This window comes from Dipodomys merriami, unplaced genomic scaffold (assembly GCF_024711535.1).
Source record: "Dipodomys merriami isolate MVZ:Mamm:240054 unplaced genomic scaffold, mDipMer1.0.p SCAF_1217, whole genome shotgun sequence".
In the NCBI taxonomy this organism is placed as follows: Eukaryota; Metazoa; Chordata; class Mammalia; order Rodentia; family Heteromyidae; genus Dipodomys; species Dipodomys merriami.
This window is the reverse complement of record NW_027202513.1, coordinates 63,044-70,632: the sequence shown is the minus strand read 5'-3', so window position 1 is coordinate 70,632 and position 7,589 is coordinate 63,044.

Sequence of the window (7,589 nt, the reverse complement as noted above, 5' to 3'; positions counted from 1 at the left end):
GCTGCCAAGAACATGTATTCTGATGCTAATCGCTGAAATATTCAGTAGATGCCTGTGAAATCTAGTTCATCTATGGAGTTGTTAGATATGTGCTTTCTCTGTTGATTTTTTGTCTAGTTGCTCTATATAGTGGGGAAAATGGTGTGTTAAATTCCCCAACAATTGATGTCTTTGGATCTCTGTGGGATTTGAGGTAAAGTAGGTTTCTTGGATTAATTTTGGTCCTCCGTTATTTGGCCAATATTTAGAATTGTAGTATCCTCCTGAAGGAGAGATCCCTTAATTAGTATGGACTGACCTTCTTTCTCTCTTCTCACGAATTTTAATTTGAAGTCTATTTTATCTGATATTAGGATTGCAACTCCTCCCTGTTTATAGGGGCAGTTTGCTCCGTAGATTTTTTTCTAGCCTTTCACATTGAAAATGTGTTTGTTTTCTATAGGTAAAATGTGACTCCTGAAGGCAACAGATAGAAAGATCTTGCTTTTTAATCCAACTAGATAGTCTATGTCGCTTAATTGGAGAGTTAAGTCCGTTAATGTTGAGAGATAGGACTGAGAGGTATTTGGGAGTTCCTGCCATTTTATCCACCTTCTTGGGGCTGAGGCAACTGGGTTCTTCCTGAGGTTATTGGATTCTCAGTTTGGGTGCAATTTCTTGGCCTTTACTATGGTCTTGTTGGTTTTCTATGTGTAGGACGTCTTTAAGAATGTTTTGTAGGGCTGGTTTGGTGGAGATATATTATTTCAATTTTTCTTTGCTATGGAAGGTTTTTATTTGACCTTCAGTTTTGGAGAGTTTACCTGGGTACAGGATTCTTGGTTGATAGTTGTTTGTCTTTAGGGCATGTCATACATCAATCTAGGCTCTTTTTGCTATGATCGTCTCCGCTGAGAAATCTGAGGTGATTCTAATTGTTTTCACTTCATAGGTGATTGATCTTTTCTCCTTGACAGCTTTAAGGATCTTTTCCTTGGTCTGAATTGATCTTGTGTGGATTAAAATGTGACAGTGGGATGTTCTATTCTGGTTTGGTCTATTTGGAGTTCAAATAGCTTCTTGTATTTGAATAGGCCTATCTTTTTGCATGCTTGGGAAGTTCTCTGCTAGGATCCTGTTAAACAAATTTCATAGACCATTAACTTCTGTCTCTATGTTCTCCTCTACAGCCATTATCCTCACATTAGGCCTTCTGATGATGTCTTCCAAGTATTGAATAGATCCATCATATTTCTTGGATTTGTCTTGGATGGTTGTATTTTCTTTCTGTATAAAATCTAGGCTGTCTTCAAACCCTGAAATTCGATCTTCTGCATTGTGTAACCTACTATCAAGACTATACTTTTTTTTTAATTTCTCTTTCTTCTGGTTGGTCGGCTTGATGGCTTCAAATTCTTTGTTGGAGCATTGTTTTATATCTTATATGAACTTCTTTAATTCCTTAATTTAGGTTTCAGTGTTTATTCTCAAATCACTTAGTTGATTGGTTATTCCCATTCCTTCTGTTTGGTTCCATTCAGCATTCCCTTTGTGGTCTCCCTGACTTCTTTCAGTTCTCTGTTTATGGATTCCATGAATGCCTTCAGTGATCTTTCTGCATTCTAATCCATCTCTCTCAATTCCTGTATTACTCTTTGGTTAGCTTCTTCATGTTCATGCAGTTCCTGTAGTTCTCATTGATTGATCTCAGTCTTCTCACGACATTCCTCTATTTCTCTTTGAGTGTTCTCAAGCTGCTCATGCAATTCCTGTATCAATCATTGAGTTGTTTCCTCATGCACATGATATTCTTGTATTAACCTTTGTTTTGCCTCCTCTCTCTCCCTATCATGCTCATTCAGAGTCCTTTGCAGGTTTTCAATATTTTCATTTACCATGTTTACCAGTAGTGTTTGCAGAGCTTTTTGGGAACTCACTTCTGGATTACTCATTATCTTTTCTGTCCCCTGATTATGATGAGTGGGAGTTGAGATACCCGGACTTGCTGTTTTTCTTGTGTTTTTCCCAGTTGCTCTGCCCATTTGAGATGAAAGTAATGCCAGTTTTGTGCTAGCACACTATTTTAAGGCCAGCATCAAGCAAAATCTGTAGTTGCAAAGTTAAAAATCTGCAAAAATCTAGTTTAACAGATACACATATTGAACATCAAACAACTATGTATTAATGGGCTACGAACCACAAAGAAGAATTTGGCAAACAGAAATTATTAAGTTAAGGAGTGATATGGGTAAAAATAGGCATAGAGGGATGTGGAAAGGCTGTAGGAGAATTAACTTAACTCAATCCTAATCTCAAAGCGGGAATTAGGTTGGACAAAATGATAGTAGAGAGACAGAAAATAAGAAGGAAGAGAAAGAAAAAAGACAAGAAAAAATAGAAAAACAAAAATTAAAAATTAAGAAGTGCAACACTTAAAAATTATGCAAATTGACAATGTAATATTCAGAGAAGAACGTAGATAGAAAAAGAGAAGGGAAGGGATAAAAAGGAGATCTGATAAACTTAAAAATAAAAATGCTTAAAATATTATATAGGTATAAAGAGGTAGTACTGCTATTAATGAATTTGAATCTAAGAGGTTTTAAATTGAGTAATAAATTTCTGGATTAAGCGTGTACACAATGGGGCTAAGGTCTAATAATCAACTATTGGCATATCTGAAGATAAGCAGAACAGCAATTATGTCACGCAAAGAAGAATGAAAAAGAAGAAAAAGTGAAAAGAATGAGGAAAGTAAAAAGGACCAAATGGTCAGTAGAGCTAAACAAATTTTTTTTAAAAAAGTTCACACACGTATACCCCTAAAATAAAAAATTATAACAGGAAGAAAAAAAAAGTTAATAGAAAACAAAAAAAATAAAAGTGAAAAATTAAAAATTAAAAGAAACTTTTAGAAAAAATTTTTTATAAAAGGTACAAAAAAAGAGTTCTTTGATTTTTTTTTTGGGGGGGTGGGAAGATCCTGTCTCTCCCTGTGTCCTTAACCTGTCTCTTGTTGGAGTCTCTGGTCTGCTTGTGGTTGTTGATTTTCCTGTGGCTTCAATGGTTTCTTAAGTCAGTTTGAGCAAGCAGAAAAATCACAGCAGACGATTCTTGACCACAGGTGAAGCTCTGGGTAGGGTCGCAACCATCGAACCTCATTCTCCTCACAGGACAATTGCGAGGAAAAAGGGATTTATACAGAGGGATCTCTGGAGAATGACTAGGCACAGAGAGAGTGGCCTAAAGAAAAGGTTCTCGGCAATTCTGTGAGCAAATGACAGGAAGATACCCGGAAAGGGTATCTGTTATTAATCGTGCAACAGATGTGGGATTATCAAACAAAACATGGCTCTCTTTCAATATTACCCTATCCCCATGAGGAAGAGGATCCTTCACTGTGTTGAGTTTTGCAGCTGGCAAAACCAAGGCACAGAGAAGCAAGGTGACCTACTTATGACTTCAACTTCACAGAAAGCTCTGCTAGACTTCGCTACCATGCTCCCTAGGACAATGGGTGCTATTCAGTCCACTTCTTGTGTTAGGAAGTTCACTTCTTGTCAGTCGTGGGGCTGGAACTCTAGGCCTGGGCACTGTTCCCGAGAGCCTCAGCAAACGGCTAGTGCTCTACCATTTGAGCCCACAGCACTACTTCTGATTTTCTGGTGGTTCTTTGGAGATAAGAGTCTCACAGACGCTTCTACCTGGGTTGGTTATGAACCATGATCCTCATATCTCAGCCTCCTGTGTAGTTAGGATTAGAATTCTGAGTTACTGGCATGAGACTTAATTGTAATTATGACTTTTTTCTCTCTCTTTCCCAGGACCTGGTTGAATGGGTGCTGGAAGAGGGGGCCCAGCATCCCCGTGGATGGAACCCAAGGTGGCCCTCTCATTCTGGAAGTGGGCTGTGTGTCAGTAACTGTCTCGCTAGCTTGTTGAAACAGATTCATGAGATAAGCCCTTCTCATCCCTGGGTAAACAGTGACAGTTATTCATTGTCCATCAGCCTTACTAGACTTATTGTATTGTACTGCTTTCTACATCATTTTATAGCACCTGGCCAACATAATGATATATAGTTATGGAATGAAAATGTAATCCATCTTAAGAAAGTTATTTAGGGCTCTGGGAATTTGGTTTCATGGTACAGTAATTGCCTAGCAGCCATGAAACCCTGGTTCATTCCTTAGGAGCACATTTAAAAAAAAACCATGGAATTGGTGCTGTGCCTCAAGTGGTAGAGTGCTAGCCTTGAGGTACAAAAAAAAGCTCAGGATAATTCCCTACCCCTGAGTTTAAGCCCTTCGCCTGGCAAAAAGAACAAAAACAAAACAACAAAAGAAAACATTTATTTAGTAAATGCAAAATAAAGAAACCATACTTGGAATATATAATTGCTTCTTCCATACTGACACCTGACAACAGTTCCTAATTTAATGTACTTTACTTATGTTAGGGTACAGTGTTGAAAAAAGTTTTGTTCATTAAGTCACAGCGATTAATGCCAGGAATGTGCTTAGATGTCAGGTAAAGTTTAATTCTGGAAATTCAATGATTCCAAGATTTGTGTTGTCACTGCTAATCACAAAGAGAAGGGTAGGCTAAGTGTGATTTTGAAATCTTTTTGGTGAGTTATGGAACCAAAAAGGCAGAGGCTAATTAATAGTTGTGAAAGAAAATAAGGAATAACTCCAGATAGAAGGAATAAATGATAGTAATTACGGTATACCAGAAACTGTTCTAGAGAACCATTTTTGGTTATTGTAGAACGTGTTGTCAACTAGGCTTTTCCTCATTGCTTTTAGCATTCTAAATCTCTTAGGCTAGCTCTTAGTCTCTGTGTGATAAATGTATCTCCTTCTATGCTATTCTTTCATACCTTATCTCCTTTGTTTTCTAAAAAATCATTCTTTCTATATTTCTCTATGAACATTTCCTGATACTAAATACACTTATACAGATGGCAGAGGATGCTAATGTAAGGGTCCCAAAGCTCATCAGTCATTAATGTAACAAAATGGAAAAGGAGGACATATTTATTGCTACTTCAATTTTTCTGAAATGCTGCAATGTAATTATTTGGTTAAAATTTTGATTCTTTGTCTACACAGTATCATTAAGTGCACATAAATGCAAATATAAGCCAGGTGCTAGTGGTCTACACCTGTAATAATAGCTACTAAGGAGGTTGTGACCAGAGGATTGTGGTTCAAAGCCACCCTTGTCAGGAAAGTCCCTGAGACCCTAACCTTCAATTAACCACCAGAAACCAGGAGATGGTGCTGTAGCTATTCACCCAGGATCAGAGTTCAAGCCCCACAAAACAACAGTGGTGAAATATGACTTTAAGTTTCCCCAAAAGGAAGTACATGATAAATAATATTCCCAACCCAAAAAAATAATTCCAAAATGATTCAGTGCACCTACTTTTGCTGAGTTATCTTATGGATTCTTTGCTGGACATATTCTCTAAAACCAAATCGTTTAAGTAGGGATACAGGTGGACCCATTGCAACAATGAGATGTACAAGTCGTTATGTTGAAAAACGAACTTTACAACTTTGGTGGGGGGGAGGATCAGATGGGGGTGGAGGGTATACGGGAAGGGGTAGGAAGGGGAAAGAAAGAGGAGGCAACAATGATTGATAGGAAATGTACTCATTATCTCGCCCATGTAATTGTAACTCCTCTGTACGGTATGCTCAAAAAAAGGAAAGAAAACATTGTCAAATATAAGCTTTACAATAAACTTCACCTAATATTTCTCCTTTGAAAAGAGAAGACTGTACAGTTGATGTCACTTGGCTTTTTTACTATCTTAGTTCAAAGCCAACCCAGGCAGGAGAGTCTGTCAAACTCCTATCTGTAATTACACAGCAAAAAATCGAGAAGTGGAGTTTTGGTTCAAGCAGTAGAATACTAGCTTTGGGGGCTGGTGGGCAGGAACAAAAACTGATCAGGGACAGGGTCCAGCCTCTGGGTTCAAGCCCCAGAACCAACATAAAAAAAACAAAAAAGCAAACAAAAATACTGATATTTTATTGGGAACCTCCTTAAAGGAGTACTGGTCTGAGAAGTGGCTCCTTTTGCTGATCATCCGTACTGGATGTTCTTTTGGAATCCTTATTGCTCTGGAGAACTCAGGACCAAATTAAAGGAATTGATGACTGACTCCTGCAATAAGAGAATTATGTCAGGAGTGAAATATCCATCAAGAAAACACTTTAAAACATCCAGGTCTTTGTTTCTTTGCAGTAGAATTGTTTTTTTTTTGGGGGGGGGGTCCAATCGTGGGCCTGAACTCTGGGCCTCGGCACTTTACCTCACAGCTCAAGGCTAGCACTCTACCACTTGAGTCACAGCACCACTTCTGGCTTATTTTTGCTTATGTGGTGCTGAGGAATCGAACCTAGGGCCTCAGGCATGCAAGGTAAGTTCTCTAGCACTGAGCCACCTTCCCAGACCCAGCAGTAGAACATATTTAAAACAACGTAATTTCCTTTTGTTCTATGCTGGCCATCAAATGGCGCATTATTTCTTTTTGTAATTCTCTCAACTAGAAGTTTACAGAAAAATTATATATGAGTAAAAACACACTAGAAAAAGTCAAGGACAGAGTTTTCTTCAAGCCTTCGGATTCTCTTCTTTTACAGTAAAAAGTAAAGCACAAGTTAACTTGAAATTTGTCAATCCACTATGTTCCATTTCTCTCCTGGGATCAGTTTCCACATCCAGTAACAGTTACTTCCAGTAACAATCTATGGTGCTGCTTGAGGTATAGTGAATGATTTCTGGCTTCACCGAAATAATACAAGGACACCTTTGTACCTGAAGTAACACGAGTTTCAGAGACAACTTAGTAAAGAGAAAATATGAAATTTATATTGCTTATAAATACATTATCCATGAGTATATTCAATTCAAACTTTGTAAATTCTCTGTAAATTAAGGCGAATTTTAAAGGGGAAGAAGTTTCTCCGATATTTTTTTTTTGTGAGTGTATGTGCTGCTCATTATTTCTCAAATGTACATGAATTTGTTAACTCATGTTAAGTAGAGCAATAATAAGAGAAAGAGAAATTCTGTGTTTAAGTATAAGGGTTCAATACACTATAGAAGACTCTACGAATAAGACCACGTTGAAACAATAAAGCCAAGTCCAGTATGTAGATTTATGAGAGTGATAAAGAGAAAGCATTACTCTTAGGTGGAACAGGAAGTATGAGGCCACTCCCTTTCTAAATCACGCTTGCTAATGACACAACTTTGTAGAAAGTAGAATGGAAGAATAATTCTGTTTTCAATGCAAGTCAGATATAAGAGCATGGACTTAATTGGAAGAATAAGTCCATCTTGAGAGAGCAGGGATTATGCTAGCTATGAACTGGTAGATAAGATCACATTTTTTCTTTCCTTTACTTATATATTGTTTGTTGGTGGTGGTCTTTGAACTTGAACTCGGGGCCTGGGCACTATCCTTCTGCTATTCAGCTCAAGGCTAGTGCTCTAGCACTTGAGCCACAGTGCCGCTTCCAGTTTTCCTACAGTAAATTGGAGAAAAGTTTCTCTGGACTTTCCTATCTGGGCTGGCTTTGAACCCCAATCCT